Consider the following 14,090-nt stretch of genomic DNA (forward strand, 5'->3'; position numbering starts at 1 on the left):
ACTTTGTAAACTTCTTCAAAATCAGGAGATAAAAATGTATCCAGAAAGCCAAACTTAAATGGGGCAATATGAGTGTGTCAAGTTGCAAAGCCTAGAATATATGGAGTGAGGAACTTTAAGAGAGGATATGGGCATCCAAATGTGTTTCTGGCTTTTGATGTGATAGGAAATATGGGATTTCGGGGCATAGGCTAAGAGAGAAGAATGAGAGTTGTATATAAGCATCTATATTACCAAAAATGTGGGTGGGTGGATGGATGGTTAAAAAGAAAAATGTTAGGGGCGACTGGGTGGCTCAGTTGGCTAAGCATCCAACTTCCACTCAGGTCATGATCTTGTGGTTCACGAGTTCGAGCCCCAGGTCCAGCTCTGTGCTGACAGCTCAGAGCCTAGAGCCTGCTTCAGATTTTGTGTCTCCCTCTCTCTCTCTGTCCTCCCCCTGCTCATGCCCTGTCTCTCTTTCAAAAATAAATAAACATTAAAAAAGAAAAGAAAAGAAAAATGATGGATGGGTGATTGGAAGGACAAAAAGGAAGATAGAAAAATGTATGGATGTATGCAAAAATAACTAAATAGATATTTACTCCCACTGGGATTTTAAATTAATGAACTTCACTTGTTCTACTTGAATTTAAAAGAAAAAAATCTGAAGAAAAACTAAAAGTATTGCTACACTTAAGATTTTTTTTTCACATTAAGGAATCTAATTTATTTAAAAATCCCTAAGAAATTAAGAAAATACATTATTAAAATCATTAAGAGGTTAGACTCATTATTTTCCCTACATGTTTAAGGCAGCATGGATTGACTCCCTTTTATGCAAATAAGATAATTAGCACTCAGAAACATTTTACCCACATCCCATTTTTTATTGCTAATTATATTAGTGTTACTTTGTTAAGGATTACACAAAGTACATTCTGTTCTGAATCGATTATTTTGCAGTTGTTGAGACAGTTTTATAAACGGATTAAAATGAATGCCAGTTTTTATTATGGAATATTTAAAAAAAAACATGAAAGGAGAGAGAATAGTAAAGGAAGCACATTATTAGTTTGAAACAAATCCCATACATCATACCAAATTTAACATATTGACATGTGTTGCTTTGGAATTAGAGAGGAGTCAGAAATTCAGCCTCTAAATTGGCAGCACCGTGAAAGACTTTGCCCTGTAGTGAAATTTGGCAAAGTGCTGTCACAGCTGGGTGTGGGGTGCTATTGGCATCTAGTGGGTAGAGGCAGGGTTGCTGCTAAAGAGGACAGCACCTACAACAAAGAATTTTCTGGCTCCAAATATCAGTGATACTAAGTTTGAAAAACCACCCTCTGATGCGATGCATCGTGCAGTGCACAAATTTCCATATTATTTTCTGTGTCTGGTTTTCCAGAGCAACTTCAACACTTCTATCTCTTCCTGGGAGGTAGAAACTTACACTTCCTCTGATAATTCCTCAAAGGACTTGGTTTTCCAAACACCGTCACCATTTTGCTATCTGTCTTCTGAATGCCAAGCAGATTTGGCTCAGACATCCAGAATGGATGAGTTTCCTCTGACTTAAATAGTTTTCTTTCTAATTCATTCCTGGAAGTCGACATTTGAAGTTTCTGAACCAGAAGTAGGCCTGGAATAGAACCAATCTTTTGGAAGACCTTTGATTAAGACTCTAGTTTTTGGGGCGCCTGGGTGGCTCAGTCGGTTAAGCATCTGACTTCAGCTCAGGTCATGATCTCATGGTCTGTGAGTTTGAGCCCCATGTCGGGCTCTGTGTTGACAGCTTGGAGCCTGGAGCCTGCTTCAGATTCTGTGTCTCACTCTCTCTCTGGCCCTTCCCCTCTCGAGTTCTGTCTCTTTCTCAAAAATAAATAAACATTAAAAAAGAAAAAAGTCTCATTTCTGCTGCCTGTTTGCCTTGGTATTAAATACCATAAACTTAGTTGTCTGCGCTCCAATGATGCAAATTATTCTTTTTTGGATAATGTACAATTTTTTTTAAGTTTATTTTGAGAGAGAGAGAGAGAGCAAGTGAGCAAGCAGGGGACTGGCAGAGATAGAGGGAGAGAGAGAATCCCGAGCAGGCTCTGCACTGTCGGCCCCTGGCCTTATGCAGGGCTCCATCCTAGGAACTGTGAGATCATGACCTGAGCAGAAGCCAAAAGCCAGACACTTAACCTCCTGATACACCCAGGCACCAGTGCATAATGTATAATTTTTGAGATATTGAAAAACATATTTACATTATATTGGGAAAAATATGCCTGGGTTAAAATCTTCATGCTTCTATTATTTGATGGTATAATTAATATATTTATGAATAATTTCTTTGTTTAGCTAAAAATAGATTTTAGCAAAATTTGTAAATATACCAAGAATGTAAAAACTTTGTTATCAAGCCATTGAAGTTGGCGTTTTTCAGTGTTAACTTCTGAGAAGTCAGTAGCTGCTTATACTCATACAGAAAGGTATATGTAGAGGCCCTACTTTTAAAACAAGAACAAGTTAAAAATCAAGACAGAGGATAAAAAACATATTGATGTGGATAATGAATCAGAATAATTGAACAGGATTTTTTTTAAGAAACACAAAATATATGGTTGGTGTTTTCAGAATAGATCCTGAAGAAAGATGTGGGCTCCAAAGTTAAGAACTCCTTATAGCTAAAATTCCAACATTACCCTTAACTTCAGTTTCTTCATCTATAAAATGGCCATACTAAATCAGGTCCAGATTCAAAGGGTTATGCTAAGGAATATTTTAAGTAATGAATGTGAAACTCTTAGTATAGTCCTTGTCACTTAGGAAACCCCAAATAAATACTAGCTGTGATTACTATCATTAATCATTGCTATAATCTAATCTGATCACACTACCCTGTCTTTTTCAGGTGAAGTTAATGAGTTTTAGTGGGATGAAATTTTTTCAAAGGAGAAAATTCAGTAACTTGTATAATCAATAATAAAACTCTTCTGCCACTGAGTCCATCTGCTCTGCCTGATTTTGAAACTAAAATTGTTAGCAAATCTATTATTTTTAAAGCTAGAAGCTTCTATGGGATACTCTACAGAAAAAACTAGGGAGGCACTTACTGAGTGCCTTAAATAAGAAGTTAGCAAAACTCTACGTGCCAGAAATAAGTTGTTTGGCTCTTAGTTTAGTTCTCAGGGTCTCATTTCTCGGTCCCTTCATTTCATCTGTCTCTGATTTTATTACTTCATTTCAGGGGTTTGTACTCCTTGGCTGGTGGAAACATCCCAGAAATACATACGTGAATGAATCTTGATTTAACACCTCACTTATTCCCTCCTATTCTTAATTAGATCTGAACCTTACCTACCTCTCCAGCACAGAAACCCTGTATACTCTGTATTTTCTCTTGTATTATCCTTGTGCATAGCCAATAACCTAGAACAAGACCTGAGGTAAGCTCAGAAACATTTTGTTCAAGACCACCCAGAGACTGACAATTGGAGATTATATTGGTTACTCTCTCTGTGCTTCTCTTCTGCTTATTTTATTTACTTTAAGTGTTCAGTTACTTATTGCTAAACAATTAAACATTGATTAGGGAGATCCCAGTTACCTCTGACAAACTTAGTCAACATTTGTATGTATTTATGGTAATTGCCTTCTCTTCAGCATAGCACTAGAGCAGGAGAAATTGTTTTCACTCATCTTCACTAATTTATTCTTTAACTCACTTGTGTATTGAGTGATTCTAGATTTTATTTAATGTGCACATTGAGTAGCTGCGACATGCCAGGAAACTATGCAAACCCCTCCAAATGTAAAGATAAGCAATAAGATGATTGATCTTTTGATGCTATAAGGACATAGTGGATGATAAAACAATGTCTTTGTAGGGGAGTGAATGGAGGCTTTGTAAAGAAAGTAGTTCCGCTGATGCTCAAAGGCTTACTAGAAATGTGTCAGGATCGAAACAGGAGTGGCTATTGCACACAAGTAAAATAGCATACAGATAATCAAGAAGAAATGGGGAGCTCTGAAGCCCAACTGGTATTTTATAACCTTCTGTTTCAAATCTGTCTCACAAAAGACTGCACAAATATTCTTGACATCTGTCACTCTAAATGCCTCTATGACACTTAAACACCCTAGATTTGTAACCAGGGAAACTCTTTTCTTAGTCCAAATAGAATTTAGAACCCTTTTCAGCAAACTCTAGAGAAGAGAAATATCATATATACCACACCTAAGTTGTAGTGATCTTATTCCCTCTCTCATTACCATGGCCACTTTTAATGCCGGAAAATGGAGCAAAAGGCATTGACTATTTGCATACAGGAAACTCATCCAGCCTCCAGGCAATAGTTGACTCCTTCACTCCACCTGGGCTTGATAATAGTTGAATCACTGTGGTATCCTACATCTGGATTGTCAATAAATGGGAAGCCAATGTCATTTTTAGTTTAAGGAAAACCAAAGAAAACAACTTTCTGTATCTGCAGAAACATTAATCAGATCCTAACAAATAAACAACGCGAGTCACTATGCTCAAAATTAATACAACAGCTTTCTCACTTTGTTTTCCTATGTTCCAAGGCTTGAATGTCAGCTCTGTCAGCAACTATGACAGTATGGCAGTGTGACAAGAGGGTGACATTAGTTAGGCTGCTAACAGTATAATTATGCTAACCCAAGCGAGACCTAGTCTTCCATTGTATATGCCTTTCCTTCTGTAGTAGGTATCCTTTTGGTAAAATGTTGCAGATATTTTCTTAAGTTATTAATGGCTGGAGTTTTTCATATTTTAGTAGTTAAAATTTAAGAGAAAAAAATAAATGAAAAAATATCGAGTTAGTATGGGAGAGTTTGTTAGGTACTTCGATTGAAACACAGTTCCTTCAGGATCTCTGTAGTCTAAAAATATATTTGATGCAGATAGAACACTGAGAATATTTTAGGCCTGCCAGAGTATAAAATACAAAGGAGGAAATGCATGGGGGTGATAATAGAAAAACACGAACCAGATTATGAAGTGTTTGTTAAAGGAATCAGAGGAGTTGAGTTTTTTTCCGTTAGCCAACAGGAAACCTTGAAGTAACTTTGGGCAAAGGAAGTACAAGATTAGATGTATTTTGTTACAAAATTTTAATCTAGTAGCAGGATTTCAATGGATGAGTCTGGAATAGGGAAGATGTTAGTTAAGGAACTATTTGAACAAGGGCATTTGCCATGAGTTGGAGAATGGACACAAGGCATATCGAAGAGTTGAATGCAGTTAAATTACCAAATTAATGACTGATTAGCCAGTAGGCTAAAAATAGAAAGTTACTTGAGGAGTATCCCTCTAAATGCAAAACTTAAACTGTTCTCTGCCTCCAAATGCCATTCCCACCATTTCAGAAAATACTCAGTTACTGCATACAGCGCCTGTCTTCTCTTTATTCCGAGACAGCACTGGTGTGGTTATTTATAAGTCTCCACATCTGGGGAACTAATTTGTTTGTGGACTGCTGCAGTTCCACAGAGTAGCTAGCTATCACTCAGCAGCACCAAATTCATTCAACCCTGATAATTAAATTAAATATCTACCAACATCAAAGAGACGGCAGAAACTTATTAACAATACCAAAAAGTTTTCTAGGCCCCTGAAGAAAGCCACAATGCATTACAATAGATACAGATGACATATTCTGTAGTGGAGTGATGGTCAAATTAATATTCCACTCGTATTTTAATGTGTCTGTAGTGTAGTCTAGCGGAATATGGTCTCACAAGTGGAGTAACACATTGGCGGCTCAATATAATAGGACTGACGTTACTATGGAGTTCAATATTACATGGGCATGACCTTACTGAAGAAGATTTAATTACTTGAAATACCAGAAGGATGACACCATAACAATATCATCGCAAAGGTCTTTAGAAAGAAGAGCTTGAGTGTCATGGCTGCTGACTTCCACACATTCATTTTATTTTATTTTTTAATTCTGCATTAATTTTATGAGTTAAGGGCATCACCATCAATTTTTCTACAGGCTACAAGTCTTAGAATCATTCCATCTCTTAAACATTTTTTTCCATTCTTTCTTTTTAAAATATTGCCTACACTTTAAAAAATAATAAGCCCTACAAAGTAGTCTCCCTGCCACGCCTAAGCCACAATATGTGTCATCTCTACAACTGAATCACTCCTTCATCTAGCCTTCCTAGGATAAGACAAAGGTGTGTGTGTGTGTGTGTGTGTGTGTGTGTGTGTGTGTGTGTGAGAGAGAGAGAGAGAGAGAGAGAGAGAGAGAGCGCGCACGAGAGAGAGAACAAACCAAAGATAGACTTGTGGCCTGTTTGGCTCTGTGCTTTTATAATACATTAGCATATTTTACTTTTCCATACCTTACTCTCCTTATTTATTATTTACCTTATTTCCTTATGCATCTTTCAAAGTGCTGGAAGTCAGCATGCATAGATTATTTATTATGGCTATACAGTACTTATTGTATAGATGCACCATGATTTATTTAAATAGTACTATATTGATGACTAGTTAGGTTACATACAGTCTGTTATGAGCTGAAGTGTCTTCCCAAAATTCACATGCTGAAGCCCTAACACCCAGGACCTCAGAATGTTACTGTATTTGGAGACAGGGGCTTTAAAGAGGCAGTTCAGTTAAAATGAAGTGGGATTTTAGACCTATAGAGGGACACAAGGAACACAGAGGCAAGACCATGTGGGGTACACTGAGAAGGCAGTCATCTGTAAGTCAAAGAGAGAGACTTCAGAAGAAACCAAACCTCTGTCATCTTGATCTTGGACCTCTGGCCTTCAGAACTGAGACAATGAATTTATATTGTTTAAGCAACTCTGTGGTATTTTCTTATGGCAACCCTAGCAAAATAATACACAGTCTTTTGCCTTTACAAACATACAGAAATTAATGATCTGTGTGAGGTTTTCAATACATATCTGTGCATTAGATACATAGGATCTATTGCCTCCATGTAACTTAATGTTGATACTTATCATACCTGCACGAGAAAAAGTTTATCTTTATAAATAGGTGGGAAAATGGTATCTTGTTTCTTGGTTTAGTTTTTATTCCTTTAATTTTGAGTTGGTGTATATATCTTTTCATATTACCAACAACAAACACAGGACACTTTCCTAACTTTCTCATTGGTTTCAGCTTTATTTTTCTGTTGGTATGTTTGTCTTTCAAAACAGAAATGCTGAATTTTTATGTAGCCAGTCAATCTTTATTGAGTGACTTTAGGGATGTATTTCTTACTTAGGAAAATCTCTATTTGTAATGAAGAACATAATTTACAATTATTTTAGTAATGTTTTGATTTTTAGTTAAATATAAATCCATGATTAATCTGGAATTTATTGGGTATAAAGATGAATGGATATGAGTTGACAATTTTAAATAATATAATTAATTGATCAGGTTGTAATCTAATAAGTAATTTTAATGTGTCAATAATTAACTGTTAGTTACTGATTAATTGAAGGTAACAAAATAGCCAACTAGCATATGTATGTGTACATATATAATAGTTTTTAAATCTCTTTTATTAACAAGGTGTGTTCGGGGCGCCTGGGTGGCTTGGTCGGTTAAGCATCCGAATTCGGCTCAGGTCATGATCTCACGGTCCGTGGGTTCGAGCCCCGCGTCGGGCTCTGTGCTAACAGCTCGGAGCCTGGAGCCTGTTTCAGATTCTGTGTCTCCCTCTCTCTCTGCTCCTCCCCTGCTCATGCTCTGTCTCTCTCTGTCTCAAAAATAAATAAACGTTAAAAAAAAAAAAAATTAAAAAAAAAAAAAAAACAAGGTGTGTTCTTATTTTTCCCACGTTTATCTCACTATTCCTACATGCTTATTATTTAGAAGCAGCTTGTTTATTTCTGATTACCAAGTCCTGCTGATAACTATTCTACAATTGTGTTAAAGTTTTAGATTGATTTAAGGAAAGTTCATTTCTTTGAAACATTGAGTTTTACCCCCGAAATAATGATCATTTTTTTACATATTTGAGTATTCTTTTTTGGCATCACACAAATCTTTCACTTTTTACTCACAACTGTAATATATTTTCATGGGAGGTTAAATAAGATGTCTTCATCCTCACTATGTTATTCTTTGTTTTTTTATTTAAGAAACTGAGTTTTTGCATGCTAATTTTATATCTAGTCTTCTGAGTTAACTCCCTTAAATTCTTAGTATTTTCTTTTTCATTTGATTCTCTTGAATTCATTAGACATGCCACTAAAACCAAACTGAACAACAACAAAAAACTTTCTTTACCCTTGTGACATTCACTTTTTTTTCATTTCAATTCACTCTTTCAGTTTTGCACCAACTACTTTTTCCTACCTTGACTTCTATTGCTTCAGTTCCTGTGATGGCCAAGGTTCTAGGTCTCCTGTTTTTTTTTTTGTACTGCCTGTTTTTTCACAATTGCTCTTCACTGTGCTCTCAGCCCCAATCTCTTAACACTCAATAGTCATAATGGAGTCATCCTGTGTAAAAATACCAGCAGATTTCTACCCACCACCTGGAATGTATACAGATGAGCACAGACATTGAGAGCCTATTGTGTCTACCATATGCACAGGCAGATGAAAATGGAAAAAGGACAGTGTTCTAATTATGGCAGAAGTGTTTGAACAGACTATAACAAATTATTTTTGGTCATCCCTGTACAGTTAAAATTAATCTGGGAAATACCAAGGGCTCCATTGGTGGGATACTCTATTTCAACTTTCTAACCTACATTCTTAGCCAATGGCTTTCTTTGATCAAGCAGAACTGGAAAGTCCAAAAGGAGACATTGGGAAGTAAACAACCTTGATTGTGTCTCCTTTTCCAACCTTTTAAGGACTGTCATTCCTCAGCTGTAAGAGGTTGTGTGATCCAATTAGGCAAATTGAAAAAGACTGCTTTTATGCAAAAGCGTGAGAAAGTTAATTGAAATCAATCCATGTTCAGTGAAAATGCTACAGACATCACTGATAATTTAGAGCAATTAAAAGATGTTGTCCTGAAGCAAGGCAGAAACATTAAGTTTAAAAGCCTGTTAAAGGAAAATTACCGAAAATATTTAAATGATATTATTCACCTAAGATGGACTAGGGACAGCTAAACCAATTAGAAATTGTAAGGTATTTCATTAGTCAGAAGCTGTGTTTTTAAAATCATTGAGATGAGAATCCTTCACCTAGTATCCTTTGTTATTGCAAAATCTGTTAAAAACAATGCATTAACCCTAGTTTTCAGTAAATCTTCATGAAAATAGCTATTTGCAACTAAACCATCAGAAGATAGTTCTCCCATCTATGAAATAAGGGCATTAAAAAATTAATGTTTATTTTATTTTTGAGAGAAAGAGTGTAAGCAGGGGAGGGGTAGAGAGAGGAGACAAAGAATCTGAAGCAGGCTCAAGGCTCTGGGCTGTCAGCACAAAGCCTGATGCCAGGCTGGAACTCAGGGACCCAGAGATCATGAACTGAACTGAAGTTGGACACTTACTCAGCTGAGGCACCCAAGCACCCCACAGCATTTTTAAGCTACTTTTCAAGCTATATTTTTCAGAGACCTAAATATTCTAGGAGGTGATTGGGCATATGTTATTAGGTAGAGTAAGGTAGAACAGTAAGGAATGACCAGTGAAAACTCTGAAATTCCTACATTATGCCTAACACATGAACATCTCTGTTTTATTATATTTAAAATACATGGAAAACAGAGATGTAAATATATGGATCACTGTGTCACCATCCCTTTTTACCTTGGCCATTACATACATTACCCTTCAATCAAGTTTTCTTTTCTCCTGAAGCTTGGTTAGAACCTCAGAATCTTTCTTAACACAGTGAGGCAGGCACCTCTCCCCAAAGATTAGAGTTGGCATACCACAAATCTTATTATAAGATTTAACTCATAAAATGATTCCTTAATAAAATAAATAACAGAAAATTTAATCATTTTATATTAAAAATTTTTAAAAAAGCACTATAAGCCTTCTAGAGCCTTGATTTTTATTATATTCTTTAAGCCTCAGGTGTACTAGCCTTTTTACCTATGTCTAGATCCCCCATTCCCCTCACTACTCTCATTAAGTAAAAATCTAATAATTTGCTTGCTCATATAACTCTGCTGAGAAGTCTGCTAGGCTTCCCTCTTTGCTTACAGGATACCATAGAAGGGCATCCGAAACTCTCTCTAGTCTCACCACATAAACAACAATTTCTTATAGATGCTTGGTCCTGGGTTCAAAAACTCATGTACTTTCCTAAATGCTGAATGCTTCATGCAGTCTCTCTTTGCCACCTTTACTTTGACATGCTGGAAAAGTCTCTCTGGAATCCTTGACCCTATCCTTAAAAAAATTCTTCCTATACCTTCTCAATCATTTTTTAAATCCATGTAAGGTGTTATCCTTCTATGAGGCCTTGCTCTGGCCTCCTGCTGCAATGCTTTTTGAAACATTCTCCCTTTTGTTTCTACAATTCCACCCAATGAAAACCCACCTTGGAGCCCTGATTACCTGTGAGTTGTTTGTTTGTTTGTTTGTTTGTTTTTAGTTTTGTTGTTTGTCAACCTATCTCCTCAATGTATCAGTGGGACTGTTGATAGAAAGGGCAGTTTCAGATCTTTAAATGTTTCCTCACGACTTAGATTCTTGTCTATTACGCAGTAAATGGTGAATGCATGCATGCAAAACTGAGATATGTAACACAATGATAGAAGAATCTTTGGATCCAAAATTGTTGTTGTACTGTTTAGGAGAAAGCCAAGCTGAAACTTCTTAATTTTGAGTAATTATTGCCTCAACAGGCCAACAGAACAATGTTTTATTTATTATTGATGATTTTGTAGACCAAAATATGCATGGCCTTTTGATAGATTCTATCAGAACCTAGAGATAGCAATCCTAAATATCTGAATAGAGACTAACCTTCTTAGGAAACACATATTGCTTATGCTGCACTTAGCATTATCAACAACCAACATTTATTGAAAGTCTACCATATGCTAGGAATTGGAATATAGTCCCTTTCACATAGGTGATCTTTCATTGTTAATATACCAATTTTATGTCTGTTGACTTAGGTTCGTTTTCCACCTCACTCTCTAAGCTGTCAGGAGCAAAGAACATTACAATCATTTTGCAGATGAAGAGAGTGAGTTCCAAAGAGAGTAAGAGATTCGTTTTAGACATAGGAAAACGAATGAAACATAGGCTTTGCCCTCAAGGAACTTCAACCCCAGTGGAAAGCAAAGATAAGCAAACTGATAATAAAAATTCAGTTTGATGAATGTTGCTAAAATGCTAAGAATATAAGGAGTACCTAGCCCATTATACAAAATTCAGAAAATATTTTCTGGCAGTGATAATGCCCTCCTGAGTGGGTTCTTAGAGACCATTAGAAGTTAGTCAAGGGTTGGTGGGGGTGCCTGAGTGGCCCAGTCAGTTAAGTGCTCACTTAAGTGAGCCTTAAGGCTCAGGTCATGATCTCACAGTTCATGAGTTTGAATCCCTGCATTGGGCTCTGTGCTGACAGCTCAGGGCCTGGAGCCTGCTTCATATTCTGTGCCTCTGTCTGTCTCTGTCCCTCCCCCACTTGCACTCTGTCTCTCTATCTGTCTAAAAAATAAACATTAAACAAAATTTAAAAAATAGTCAAGAGAACATTTGGATCAAACATACTAAAGATTCAGGGAGCAATGCTTCCGTTGTTTACAGCAAGAGAAAAATATTCTATTGGAGGAAATTCCCTTGATTTAGTGGGTCTTAACACCTAAGGTGTGATTATAGTTCAGCAGGAGGTGCAATAAGAGAAATATCTAAAGACAAGATTAAGTGTCTTTTTTGTCTAGTTGGACTTAATCCCATATGAAGGTATTATTAACTGTATGAAGAGTACACAGGGGCCCATTAAATAATTGCAAGACCACCACCTGCGGTATAGTAGTCCACCCTTATCCGTGGGATAGATTCCAAGACCCCCACTGGGTGCCTGAAACCTCAGATAATACTAAGCCCTACTTAGTGTTATATATATGTATGTATGTGTGTGTGTGTGTGTGTGTGTGTGTGTATATATATATATATATATGTATATATATATATATATATATACCATATAACAACATGTACTATGTTTTCCCCCTATATATGCATAGCTATGATAATATTTAACACACAAATTAAGTACTGTAAGAGACTAGCAATGATAACTAATAATAAAACAGGACAATTATAATATAATTAAAGTTATGTGAATGTGGTCTCTCTCTCAAAATACCTTATGGTATTATACACACCCTTCTTGTGATGATTTGAGATGATAAAGTACTCTACTACATATTTTGTGTGACTTTGGGGAAGTTAATTTGTCTCTCTGAGTCTTGGTTATCAGTAACAAGGTGATGTTTGAAAATACTAAATTCATGAATGCACATATAGCACAAGTATTATGCAATCCAAAGTGGTTAATATTTCTATTTTAAGTATTATCCAATCATTATTACTATACCTACAATTGCCATTGTTGCTACTACAGCTCCTCCTATTACTTTGAATATCATTAATACTCTGTTCACTGAAAAAAGTGTAAATTTGTTGCTTGAAAATGTGACCTATCATATGCCCTCAGCAAAAGAACTCAGTGTGGGACATTTTCAGACAGTTCCTTCCTAGTATCACCCTTAGATCTAGGGTGGCTGAACCCTTATCCCTGGCATTGAAATTCTGGGTCTCAGATTTTGGAATAAGCTTCCTGGACATTTTCTACTAAAGAGAAGATAGAGCAGCAGTGCCCACTAAGTGGGATGTGATGAGATCAGAACACAATGCATGGATGCTTGGATCTCTGTTTATATCCTTCCTTTAAGATATTCTTCAACCTTCCCAACCATTCCCTTACTACCCCTTCCAAGTGAGGTTTACCTGATGCCCTGATGATATCCAGGACTTGGCATCAGTGGAGTTGTCCTAGAACCGTGACCAGGTGCAGTTCTAAAGGACAATCTGGTGAGCATACCACTCATGCTTGTCTGGACAGTATTTCTTTCACAAGATCACATCAGATTGGGCTACTATAACTTAGGTTGTTCAAATTATTTATATAAATATGCACCTCACCCTAAATTTTTTCTCAGGAGCCTGAATAATATAGAGATAGCCCTGCATAATGTGATCTCTATTATGCCACTTTGCTACGCACTGATTATGTAACCCATTTTCTTTTACTGGCCCACCTTATTCACTGACTGTCATACACAAGGAACTCAGCCCCTCTCAAGGATTTGTCCACTTATTCACTCCAGAACAACTGCTGATGTCTCATGTCCTGTCATGCTGACAGACAAGAGTTCTTGGACTCTTAATTACTTTACATATGTCTTTCGGGTGATGCCTTCACCTTGTATGTGGGGATCAAACAAGATCAGTACTTGGCAATTCTTCTTTAAGGCAATTAACCATCATTGTTACCATCTATCATTTTGGTGCCTAGATGTTGATGGAGGAAAATGTACATATCTTTGAATAAAACATTTTTCCTGCGCTTAAGAAGATCATTGGAAATACAGGAAATTCTGTGTTTTCCTTAACAGTTGCCTAGAAATACCTTGACTATGACATGGTCATAGTCCATGGCATATGTATCTGTTTCATGGGGTGACCATTTGCTGTTTGGATTTATTTGCATTATCTGAGTAGCAGAATATCAGCTTCTGTAGGGATTAACTAGCACTGGATTTAAAATAGAGTGGCTGATGTCAGATAAGCAGGAATAAAATACTGAGCCAAATAATTTCATATTATGTAGTGCAACTGTAGCAAGATGAATAAGCCTCTTACTCAAATGATCTGCCTCCAGAAAGTAGAAAATTTTCCCGTTACCTTCCTTAATTATTTTGTTAGTTATTTCCACCAAGATCTACAAACTTGGTTCTAATTTTAAAAAGGACTGGGGTGCCTGGGTGATGCAGTTGGTAAAGCATCTGACTCTTGATTTCAGCACAGGTCATGATTTCCTGGTCATGAGATTTAGCCCCATGTCCAGTTCTGTGCTGAGCCTGGAGCCTGAGTAATAATATTCTCTTTCTCTGCCCCTCTCTC

The sequence above is a fragment of the Neofelis nebulosa genome, chromosome 17 (genome assembly GCF_028018385.1).
Source record: "Neofelis nebulosa isolate mNeoNeb1 chromosome 17, mNeoNeb1.pri, whole genome shotgun sequence".
NCBI lineage: Eukaryota > Metazoa > Chordata > Mammalia > Carnivora > Felidae > Neofelis > Neofelis nebulosa.